At 38.1% G+C, this 12872-nt stretch overlaps 1 long non-coding RNA gene across 1 annotated transcript; it reads right to left on the bottom strand.

Annotated features, from left to right (window-relative positions):
- Positions 1 to 353: 353 nt before the first annotated feature.
- LOC118710998 lies at positions 354 to 9105 on the bottom strand. Its single transcript, XR_006741019.1, has 3 exons — positions 9095 to 9105; positions 4674 to 4679; positions 354 to 604 (listed from the first exon to the last, which is right to left on the bottom strand). It is a non-coding gene; the product is annotated as an uncharacterized LOC118710998 (long non-coding RNA).
- Positions 9106 to 12872: the final 3767 nt, after the last annotated feature.

Here is a 12872-nt window from a genome sequence, read left to right as displayed (position 1 = left end):
ACAGTTGTAACCTTGATTACATAATGAGTTTGTACTTGGCATAATTATTATCACTATTAGTCTATTTTAGTCTATTACATTGGATCACTAGTTTGCAAGGTTAGACAGTTAAGTTAATCTTTTTCTATTATTTGAACTAAAACCAAAGTATTTTACAGAATAACAGACGGTCTTAAAGTGACAGTTTATAATGACAGAGTTTACAGGATATAGACTATTTAACAATAGCAGAGAATTCAAACAACAGTATTATATAAGATGGAGGTTACTTTGCTTCAATAGAAGCAGTATAGTAACAGAAGAGGTAATCTCAAAGTGATTAATCCTTCTTTCCCATTATTTCTTTTTTTATTCAGTGTAAAATTTTTATATTTAGAATTAGGCAGCTGAACTCAGTTTAGATAATTCCAATTTTGTTGGCAACATCCAAAACCTCATAGTCAAGAGCCAGTTGAACATATGCCTTCTTCTTGCCATCAGGCCTGATCAGGGTGTTGACCTTGGCCACATCAATGTCATAGAGCTTCTTCACAGCCTGTTAGATCTGGTGCTTGTTGGCCTTGACATCCACAATGAACACAAGTGTATTATTATCTTCTATCTTCTTCATGGCTGACTCAGTAGTCAGGGGAACTTGATGATGGCATAGAGGTCAAGTTTGTTTCTCCTTCTGAGGATATTTGGGCGGCCTCCGGAGCCTTAGTGTCTTTGGCCACCACGGGAAGGTAGGTTTTCTTTTTTTGCGTGGCTGTGGACACCTTTCAACAATGCTTTCTTTGCCTTCAAAGGCTTTGCTTTAGCTTCGGCTTTGGGAAGGACAGGGGCTTCCTTCTTAACTTTCAGCACCATCTTAAAAAAAAAGGGTTTCCTTAAATAATTATTGGTAAAATTCATACTCAAAAGACAACAACATTTCAGGAGTGGCATCTATGGGCATGAATATTCTATCTACAATAAGTATGTAGCAATATTTTATTAAAAGTTAAATAAGGATTAAAATATAATAGAAACAAAATTCAAAACCTAGGCAGTGAAATGGCACATATTTTTATGAAGATATTTGAAACAGTGATAAATTTCTATAATTGAAAATTAAGTCATTCCAATAAAAAGAACAATGGGAGGTTTAGAGAGCAGAGTAAATAGCTGGAAAATGTATTATTACATTGGAAAGTAGATCTGCATTTGAGAGAATAATGCAGAGAAAGCGATGAAAAAAATGAAAGATAAGTTAGTAAAAGATAGGTTAACAACAAATCGTCTTTGACATAATTCATCCTCATCTATTATTGTTCAACATAATTTTATTAGATGCAAAAGAAAAAAATTATCTAATAGTTCAACATTTTAAAAGGGAAGAGGAAATAAGCTACTAGGAACAAAAGTCAGAAGAAAAAACAAGCAGCAAAATTAGACCTTGAAGGACCAAGAAAGAGTAATGACCAGAAAGTTCAAGAAAATAAAAACACAAAACCACAAAATAGGCAAGCAATATGATTTAAAATACAGCAAATCTGATAAACAAACTAGAAAATTAGAAGTAAAAAATTAAAATCACTGAAACCACAATGTATATCTAAAGAGATTATTTGGAATTCGACAAGGAGGCACAAAGGGAAGGAAAATAGAAAATACATGATAGCCCAGCTGTCATGGCTCAGTGGTTAAGCATCGATTTAGGAACCAGAAGGTCACAGTTTCATACCTGGTCAGATGGTTGAAAATAAATTTAAAAAGCCATAGACTATATATTAAAAGAACATAATTTAATGGCAGAGAATGGGATAGATGGAGGTAATAAACATGAAACTACTGAAAACAATTTAGAATCATGAAGGCACTCACACTTTAATTTAGATTAATATGTACATACATAAGAATATGTCTGTCAAATTTAATTTTATTTACCTGAAAGTTCATTTAATACAATCTTTTAAAATGATGCTAAAATTATTTTCCTGACATTAAAATTAGTTAGTGAATTTGGCTGCTTTTTTTCAGTGCTTAAAATGCAATCTGTTAGTTTGTGGGTGGAACTTATTATTTCATTGTGTCATGCACTGACCAGCTGTTAATTTATATTAAGCCAGGTATATTTGTTTAAAAACAGCCAATTATTCGATCAGAAATATTATCTACACATTCTAAAGAAATACATCATAGTGTTTTCTGTTAATTGCCCCTGGCTTTGTGTAAGAAAACAGATGGATTCCATGGCTGAAAAGAAAAAAATTATACATTTCAAAGCCAATTTTAGCAGGCATTCTCAAAAAAAAAAAAAAAAAAAAATATATATATATATATATATATATATATATATATATATATATATATATGAAAGCAGTACTAGAAGGCAAAAATCATATGATATTTATAGGTTATTATTTTTAGGTCAGACATAAATATTTTTAAAGTTTATAAGTAAAAATACTTGCCAAACCACTTGATACTTATAGGGAAAGACAAATTTTAAGTTGATAACATACCTATAGTTCCATGCTTTTGTTAATCCTCGCCTGAGGATATGTTTCCATTGCTTTTTAGAGAAAGTGGAAGGGACAGGGAGAGACAGAGAGAGAGAAACATCAATGTGAGAGAGACACATTGGATTGATTGCCTCCTTCACAAGGGATCAAGCCTTAAACCAAAATACATGCTCTTTGACTGGAGTCAGAATCAAACCTGGGACCCTTCAATCTAAGAGCTGATGCCCTATCCACTCAACCAAACTGGCTAAGGCTAGGGTGGTTCCATGCTTTTTAACTACATATATTTTCTTGATTCTTAGATTTGTTATTCTGTTTTAAAAAAAACAAAAATACATCTTTGTTGTGAGCTATGTATTTTTATCAAGGTTCTTGTTCTGTTTGAGGACATTTTTATATTAAAGGATGACTAAGCATGTCCTTCTCTTGTTCATGATTTTCACTAGATGGATGTAATATTTTGCAAATTTCAAACACATGCACCATCTGGCTTTGGTGCACACAATTCGTACGCTGAAAGGCAGTGCAGTTACATGACTAAAAGGGACCAATCTGGAGTCAGATATGCCTTCCTTTCTCCCACACACTGTGTGAATATAGACACACTATTTGCTATCTCTGGTATCCAGTTTTCTTCTTTGTAAAATGAGGACAAAATTTATGTACAAAGTTGTGATATGTATTTAGTAAGTATAGAAAGCTGTTAACCTAAATATATCACATTACACCCATCTTTAAGAATTGAACATAAATTAGTAACTGGTTAGTTTTTTCCTTATGTATAAAGAAACTATAATAATAATCAAAATCCGTCCTATAAAAAGGGAAGAATTTTCTTCCTAGTCTAGTCTCTTTTATGAACTGATGATCATTCACATAATGTCCACTAATGAAACAAGTCCTGTGGGACATAAAGTAGGAGACTGTTCATTTGATTTTGAAGACAATAAAAGGCTTCAACTAAAAAAGACAAATTATTTGAAAAACTTACCTAGTTTGCTGAATATTTAATGACGTGGATGCCAAACCAATGGAAAGGTTTTGTACTCCTCCATTTTAAATTGTAGAATATAGAAATAGACAAAGTTTTTTACTGAGAGTAAGAAATAGTAAGCCCAATATTTTGTAGTGTGGTGTGTTACATCTTATAGGAATGCTTCCATGCAATGAATTGTATTTTGCATTGTAATGTGTTTGTGGTCCCATCCTTTTTTCCACTTCGGGGTTTAGGTTAAATTAGTATGTCCAGCCGAAACCGGTTTGGCTCAGTGGATAGAGCGTTGGCCTGCGGACTGAAGGGTCCCAGGTTCGATTCCGGTCAAGGCCATGTACCTTGGTTGTGGGCACATCCCCGATAGGGGGTGTGCAAGAGGCAGCTGGTTGATGTTTCTCTCTCATCGATGTTTCTAACTCTCTATCTCTCTCCTTTCCTCTCTGTAAAAAAATCATTAAAATATATTTTTTTAAAAAATTAGTATGTCCATCACCTCATGTGTTAAGGACCCTTCTTCCCTGGTGATCACAGCAATACTGCTGATGTTGAGGGCCACCTTTTGGATGTCAAATACCTCTGCCTAACATGATCCTCATATGTTCTCCTAGATGAAATATCTCTGTAGGCTGCATAAAACATAAAAAATGGATTGGGCAAAATAAAAAAAATAAAAATTCAAGTGCTTTTTCTCAGGATTTGCTTCTATCTTGACTATTAACTATAACTATATGTATATATTAGCTCTATCTAAGAGATACACCAGGTGAACCATATATGTAATTTCAAATGTTCTATTAGCCACATTTAAAAAATTAATTTTAGTATAATATTTTAATACAACACATCTAAAATATAATTTCAGAATGTAACTAATATAAAAACCTTATTAAGATATTTTTATTATTTTCTCATATATCTTCAAATTCTGGTATTTTTTTATTCATATTACATGTCAATTCAGACTAGCCACAGTTTAAGTACTCAATGGACTTTTGTGGCTTCCTTATGGATAATAAGAGAGCATATTTCTAATCTGCCTTAAGGAAAAACATTGTTACACAGGGAAAGACATTTTTATTCTAGAATTTTTGATTGGTTATGACTTTTATTTTATATGCATTTTCCAAAATATATAAACTGGACAAGGGTTGCTTAATCTAGAACATGATATTTGACAATCAATAGATGACCACCTAGAGCTTTATAGCATTAGGACTAAATACATCAAATATCTGTGTAATTTCCAATTAAAATTACTCTGAAAAAAAATTCATATCTTAGACCTGAGGACACTCAAGATAGAAACATAACTGTCTTTAAATATCTCAGGAGACTAACATAAATGCTCTTTGTTCGAAGGAAATTAATATTTTAAATGTATGTTGAGGACTCCTTTGTTTTCATTTAAATCCAATGATAGAATATCCTGGTTGCTGGGAACTGACTTATGTTTCCATCCTGAGGAGGAGCCTCAAAATATCTAGTTCCCTCATTCTGTAATTGTAATCCTTGTATCTCATTCCCCTTCTGCAATGAGCCCCACCTAAGAGGTTGGGAGTGTTTAGGAACTTGTCTCCATTCAACCTTCCAAATCGGTGCCAAGATTGCTACCAGAGGGCCCAACAGCTCTTAGTTTTGTCTGTCCATCTGGGCTGAGTTGCACAGGCAAGCTACACTGAGTCTTTTCCCCCCATGACAGATTCTGAGTATCCGACTTCCTTTCTGGGGAAAAAAAAATCAATAAAAAAAGACAAAGCCATTTAAAATACTCCCAAAGTTTAGAAATAAAAACATATACATATAAGTATATGTGTATCTATCAGAGATCATAATAATCTGGCCACTCAGTGCATATTCCTCTTCTCCAGACTGATGGCTGTCAGGAGAAGAAAGGGGTGGGAAGGGTAAAGGGATTAAGCAAAGAAAATAAAAGAAAAACTCATGGGCACAGACAACAGTACAATGTTTGCTAGATGGAAGGGGGAATGTGGACAAGCAGGAAAGGGGAAAAGGGTGATAAGTGGTGATGGAAGGAGATCTGATTTGGGGTAAACACACAATATAATACACAGATGGTGTATTGCACAGCTGTCTGCCTGGCACCTATATAATTACATTAACCAATGCCACCCCAACCAATTCAACAAAGACATTTTTAAAATAATGTTTTAAAATAGCACCAACGCTGCAGCATGCACCAAGCAGAGCACTTTGTGCCTTTTCAGGCCACCTTTCATTTTGGATCGCTTGGGAAACTACTGTTTGCCTCTCTTGAATGACTCCCATGAAATCAGCATTCAGCGAGCCTGGCTTCCTGGCAGACAAGGGCACATTCAGCTCACGCGTGAGGAAGGAGATCCCTCCAATGAGGAGGGCGCAGAGAGTGGGAAAAGTGGCAGCCCTGGTACAAAGGGGCAAAGAACGGTGGCGATTCATGCGGACGGTGGGAGAGAGAAGCTCGCCTCCATGCCTGCCACAGTATAGATTTCACAACTGGCACTTCGTTGGCAGATAACCCACCGGGGCACTGACCTTGGCAGTTTGACAGAGGTAACCTTTATGCGGAGAGGAACTGTTCTTTGACAATGTCTCCAATATGTTTGCCACAAAAAAAAAAAAAAAAAAAAAAAAAATCCTTTTTTCCCCTCTTAGGGAAAGGGAGTTGGGGATGGTGACTGGAAAAACATATTTTATTTCTTCATGTCCCTCTTTATCACTCGCTGCAAGGGCAACATTCATAGCTCATTGTGGAAAATGTCCTATAAGGACAATGTGTTCTTCATAGTCCTTTAGGAACATGTGAATGACATTTAATTACAGGACACAATAACAACGGCTGTTATTAGTTCCGGTTTTTTTTCTTTCTATTGAGGACCGTAGCATAATTGGTTCTCCCTAGTAACCTTTTGTGTATGGTCAAGTCTGCTAGGTGGTCTCATTCCCAATGGGGTCGTCTGGAACTGGAATGCAGATTCTGCCCGAGTGGCCCTTGTTTTACCCACACGCCACACCACAAAGTGGCTGGGGTGGTGGCCTTCTTGCTTCCATTTATATGACTATCAAAGCCTGTAATTTGCTAGTCTCAGTACTCATTACTGGCAATCAGAGGTGTCACCCTATATGTGGTGCCTCGTATTTGAGAAAAAGAAATGCCTTATGGCTGAAACCGGTTTGGCTCAGTGGATAGAGCGTCAGCCTGTGGACTCAAGGGTCCCGGGTTCGATTCTGGTCAAGGGCATGTACCTTGGTTGTGGGCACATCCCCAGTAGGGGGTGTGCAAGAGGCAGCTGATAGATGATTCTCTCTCATTGATGTTTCTAACTCTGTCCCTCGCTCTTCCTCTCAGTAAAAAAAAAAAAAAAAAAAAAAAAAAAAAAACAATAAAATATATTAAAATAAATAAAGTTTAAAAAAAAAAGAAAAAAGAAATGCCTTATGTAAGAGAATAGCATGAAATTTTATACTCTCATAGTGAGAAGCATTAAATCAATGGGAGAAAACAAATAGTGAAAATCTGGCCTTGTTTTTTGATGATTATAGAAACACCAGGAACTGTCCCAATATTTGGGGGGGTGGAGGGTAGAAAGAGGAGGAAGGGAAGTATATTTGAATACTTTGCATGCCTGAGCATGCACAGTAGGCTGCCAGCTGAGACTGGTGGCAAGTCCATTCAGAAATTTCAAGTCATAGCTCCCTTGGGAATAATGTGCTATTGTGCCTGCTAGCTCCAAGTCAGAAATGGCCTTCTCCCTTCCAGCTGGCATCAGGGCTAGTGGTGAATCACTTGCCTCTTTATATTTTTGCTCTTCTTATTTTGTTGGAGATTACTGACCATGATAGATGGCTGCATACAACTGGTAAAAGCAGAAAATAGCTGCTTCAGAGTAAAACAGTGGGAAGAAAAAGTCAATATTATACTTTTGCCTTAGGTTTGCAGCTAAACTAGTCAGTTATGCTTGCTCAGGAGTGGGAAATCAGTTTCCTATTTTGTCCCTCAAATATCATTGTCTTTACTCATAATAGCAAGATCATATAGAGAATCAAGGAAAATTGTTTCTACAGAACTAGCAAATATTTATAAGTAGACTGAATATGGCTTCATTTTAAAAAGGCATTTTGAATTATAAAATATTATTTTGTACATTATATTTATTGATATCTTATATGTCCAATATATATATATATGAATTTTATTATATATATAATTCCTAAGATTTATCATGATCTTAATTAATCAATTACTTATTAATCATTTATCAACAGTCTTCCATGCTAAATTAAGCCCTGAGGAAACAGGGAGAAGTCCATTTTATTTTAAATTTGTATTTATTGTTGAAAGTTTGTTTTTTATATTCATCCAACTTATTTATTTTTCCAGGTAAATGTGTGTTTTATTTTTATTTATTTTTTATTGTTTAAAGTTTTACATCCCCCACCACCACTCCCACCTCTGGGGGCAAGCTCCCACCACCCCAGTGTCTATTGGTTATGCTAATATACATGTATACAAGTCTTTTGGTTGCTCTCTAACCCCCACCCCCACCCCCACCATTTGTCTCTGAATCTATTTTTTTTCTTTCTTTACTGATTAAGGTATTAAATATGTGTCCTTCCCCGCTACCCCACTCACGTTCATGCCTTTATCATGTTCATGTCCATTGGTTAGGCTTCTTTGGTTGATCTCTCCTCCTTACCCTCACCAGCCCCTACTTTCCCTCTGAGGTTTGAGCATTAGATCGATGCTTCTCTGTCTCTGAATCTATTTTTGTTCATTTGTTTATGTTGATCATTATGTTCCACATATGAGTGAGATCATGTGATATGTATCTTTCTCTGACTGGCTTATTTCACTTAGCATAGTGCTCTCCAGTTCCATCCATGCTGTTGCAAATGGTAAGGCTTCCTTCTTTTTTACAGCAGCATCGTCCATTTAAATAAGATAAATATCCAATGTCTGCTGAGCAGTCAAATCTGCAGCTACCTGGTCTGAGGTGCCAGCAGGGACCTGCTCAGGGGCAGGGTGTCTGCCATTGCCCAGCCAGGTGAAGAGAAAGAAGGGGCAGCCATGACCTCCGTTTTGTCAACCAAGGTCTTTTTACTCTGATACTCAGTGTTCTCCAAGATGCTCAAAGCTTTGTGAACAGCAATACAAGTCCCCTTAGGAGGTGGAGAAGCTCACTTTAACTGTAGAACAGTGGTGGCAATGGTAGCACCAGTGGTATGGGCTTTTGGCATTTGCGGGGCTTCCTGCTGGTAAAGGCCAGTGCAGAATCCATTGCTCCTTAATGGGAGGAACAACTCCTTACGCTCTCTCTCACCCTCTTCCCTCTCTAAAACCAAAGCAAAGTTCTTGTTGCAGTCTACGAAAGTCTCCTTACATGTTGATATCAAGTTTCTAGAACTTTAGAACCTTTACATTTTACAGTAAAAAATCAGCTCAGAATTAAATTGCCAAAGTGCTTTTTTTTTTTTTTTTTTTTTTTTTTTTACTAACAAAAACAGACCCATCAGAAGACAAATGGAATAAAAAACTGTGGTACATCTATATAATGGAATACTATACTGCTATAAAAAAAATAAAGAACTCTTACCATTTACAACAGCATGGATGGACCTGAAGAGCATTGTGCTAAGACAAATAAGCCAGTCAGAAAAACATAAGTATCACATGATCTTACTCATTTGTGGAATATAATGGACAATATAAACTGATGAGCAAAAATAGATCCAGAGACATATAATCATTGAACAGTCAAATCTCAGAGGGAAGGCAGGGGAGGGTGGATGGGGGAACAGAATTAGGGAGCATAAGAGTTCAACTAAAGAACTTGTATGCATAACCAATGGACACAGACACTGGGGTGAGAGGTGAAAGATTGGGGCTAATGTGGGGGGGGGGCAGCAGGGACAGGCTGGGAGAAGACAGTGGGGGTAAACGGGGACATATGTAATATTTTCAACAATAAAGATTAAAAAAAAATAGACCCAGTGAAATTTAGTAATGTTTACAAGGTCACACAGTTAGAATGACAAAAATACATACTGTGCCTATTGTTTCTATATAACTTCACTCTCATTTTCCTCTCTACTCTCCAATTGTTTTATCTAAAAGTATATCTTTAGAGGATTCATACACACATCATCCAAATGAAGAACCTTTATGTTAATGAATTTCCCTCTCAACACATCAGCAGAAAAAAAGTCAATGTGACATGCTTGATTTTTACTGGACTTGTGGTAGCTTTTCCACTTATTAATTCAACCTACATTTTCTCACTGTGCTACGATGATACAGAAATCCCTAGGGTATATACCCTCCTTCCAAGCTTGATGATCATGCTTCTTTATGAACATCGGAAACAAAATTAAGCTGGATGGGAACTTGGTGTCAAATACATTCCACCTGTTGAGGAGGCAGGAAACTGTCATGAAGAGAGAAAATGACTTGCCCAAGAGTAATGTGAGGTCAGCTGCCTTTGTCATCTGCGAACATTGCATCATATTCCCTGGGACCATTTCTCTTTCTTTTCGATTGGAACATCTTTCAAGTTATTTTTGCTCTGTTTGGAATCTTTGAGCCTCATCTTTTTCAGTGAGGACTTTAGTCTTCCTGGTGCTATTCATAGGCATCCATACTGATTCTTTGGTTTAGCCTTGGTCATGTGCCCACATTCCATGATTTTTCCACACCCCTCTTAGGTGTCTTTAGTTACCTCCGTTCTTTAAAAATTTGGAGCATTTTAAAATGATTACTTAGCTAAGATTCTTTCCTTCAGATCATTCCAAGTGACCTCTGTTCCCACAAAGCCCATTCTTTTATAGTAGCAGTATGCTTGTGCCCCCACCTTTCCATTCCCATGAGTTACTGTCACTGGCTAATCTTCATCGTCACGAAGTCCTGTGCAGCCCTGTAGCCACCACCCTACATTGTTGCCCTTTCCACATTGTCAATTTGCTCTTCAGCGGTGATGAAAATTAGGTGGAGCATCTTTCTCCCTCTGCGTGGACTCACACTTGCTTGGAGGATTCTTGTACATTTCCATTGTTTCTCAGCAGTGCCCAAGAGTGGATGTGGAAATTGGTTTAAGTCAGTGAGTCGGTACTGCAAAGCCTACGTGGTTGCTCCTGTAGTGCACATTGTCCGCAGTCAGCGTTATTGGTAATAAAGATAAATCTATGTGTTTTTTTTTCTTTCTATCTGTGTTCTTTCTGTCTGGTTCTTCTCACTGTTAGCTCAGGCAGGGAAAAGTAATGTTACCTCTTGAGCTCCATATAACCCCATATTTGGGACCCACATCTGCAAACACTGACTACCTCCAATGCCTGTGGTAAAAGCATGTTACCCCTTTACATGGGATCTATTGTCTTGCACCCCTCTCATCCTCCCTCTCATCTCATCTATCTGTAGAATCCAAAGATCTACCTCAGCTGGATGTGGTATATACTCAACATTGGTTTCTCACCATCCATGTCCACAGTGGGGAGAGGTAAGGGGCCTCCTGGGGATGAGTGAGGTAGTAGACAGTGAGGGCTTCCAGAGTTGAAGCAGCAATGGTCTTGCATATGTGCGTGTGGGTTTTGATAAGGGTGTGGACCACATTCTCACATACAGGCACTTAGTAATAGGAAATGAACAGAAAATGTACCTTCAGAGTTTCTTTCTCTTTCACTAGAGGCTGACTCTGGAGCCTTAAGAACTACAAGGGCCTTTATTGAGAGCTGAATAGTATGACTCATTACATTTAGGTTTTTAAGTTGCAAGACAATTGGCTGGATTTTGTGGGACAAAATAGGCCTTGAAGAGAAACCAGTTTTACCTTCAGGTTGCAGTGAGTACAAGGATTGCTTTGGTTAATAGTAGAAAATCTTGGGATAGTCTCCCCTTCTTTCCTTCTGATGTATGATGTGTATTGATCTTAGCACATTCAAGTTTGGTACAGCCTGGAAAGGGCCTTTTCCTCTTTATTGTCTTTTCCCATTTGGCTTTAACACCTATTAAAACTGTGCCTTTATTCTGGGACAGAGATGGACAATAAAAGCCCTTGATAGGATTAAAAATGTAAGAAATTCCAATTGTTTTTTCCATCTCCTCTGTAGATGCTTCTTGGTCTTCTGTCTTCACCCCTTTAGCAGAGTCAAGACTGAGCTGGTACTAATTATTTACACCCGAGTGTGTCTGAGTTTCATGGACAGGTTCAGGCATGCTGGGCCAGCAGCCAGCTTACTCCTGAGGGATCCTAAGTGCTGAAGGCATGAGTGTGTGTAACTGAAATGCCAGCATGTAGATTTTCACAGTGTTGCCTCCAATCCTTTATAATTACCCTATATAATAAAAGCCCAGTGACTGAACGGCAAAACGACCGGTGGGCCAGTCACTATGATGTGCACTGACCACTAGGGGGCAGATACTCAATGCAGGAGCTGCCCACTGGTGGTCAGTGTGATACCACAGTGGGAGCACCACTTGGCTGACTGGGATGGGCGGCTGCTCCCGCTGTGAACTCGAGCCAATGGGCAGGAACCTGGGCTGGCTATAATAGCCTCCTTGCTCCAGGCTCCTCCTCCTTGCTCTCTGCTGCCTCTTCACACAGCTGACCCCGGAGGCTGAGAGGTGAATTGGTGGCTGCCCCTGGACTGAGGCCTACTCCCCTGCCTCTCAGTACTATTGTCCTTGGGCCCAGCCCCAACTGAGTCCCTTGGAGAGACAAGTGCTCTGGCTCCACAGAAGATGCCAGACCAGGGAGCAGCCGCTCAGAGGGTGGTTCCACAGCCACTCAGCTGACCAGGATGAGCGGTGCTCCCACAGCCGGCAATCCCTGCAGGCCATGCCCCCCATCAGTGCACTAATCCCAGGTACCAGGCCTCTAGTACAGATATAATAATTCACACAAGGTCTAAATCAATTTGCAAGCTACCCTGGAAACACTATGCATCACATTTTGTAAAAGTTCCCTTCTTTTCCTGCTTTAAGAGACTTTTTTTTTAAAGAATCACGAATGGATATGACATTCATTCAAATGATTTTTTTTTTTTTTTTTTTTTGTCGAGATAAGTGTGCATTTTTGTCCTTTTGGTTATTGATACAAGAAATAAATTGATGAATCTTTGAATGCTAAGTGAACCTAGAATTTCCACTTGGCATCACATTATAATTGACTTGCTAGTATTTTGCTGAAGATTTTTGCATTTATGTTTATGGGGGATACTCACCTGTGATTTCTTTTCTGTTTTGTTTTTGTCTCATTTGGTATCAGAGTAATGCTGGTCCCACTTAGAAGAGCTGGGAAATATTCACTCCTTTTCAATTTCTGGAAAAGTCTGTGTAACATAGTAATTCTTCCATCAATGTTTGTGAATATTCACCAGTGAAGCTATCTGTGCCTGGAGTTCTC

This window comes from Pipistrellus kuhlii, unplaced genomic scaffold (assembly GCF_014108245.1).
Source record: "Pipistrellus kuhlii isolate mPipKuh1 unplaced genomic scaffold, mPipKuh1.p scaffold_m20_p_10, whole genome shotgun sequence".
In the NCBI taxonomy this organism is placed as follows: Eukaryota; Metazoa; Chordata; class Mammalia; order Chiroptera; family Vespertilionidae; genus Pipistrellus; species Pipistrellus kuhlii.
This window is presented reverse-complemented; position numbering and strand designations above follow the sequence as displayed.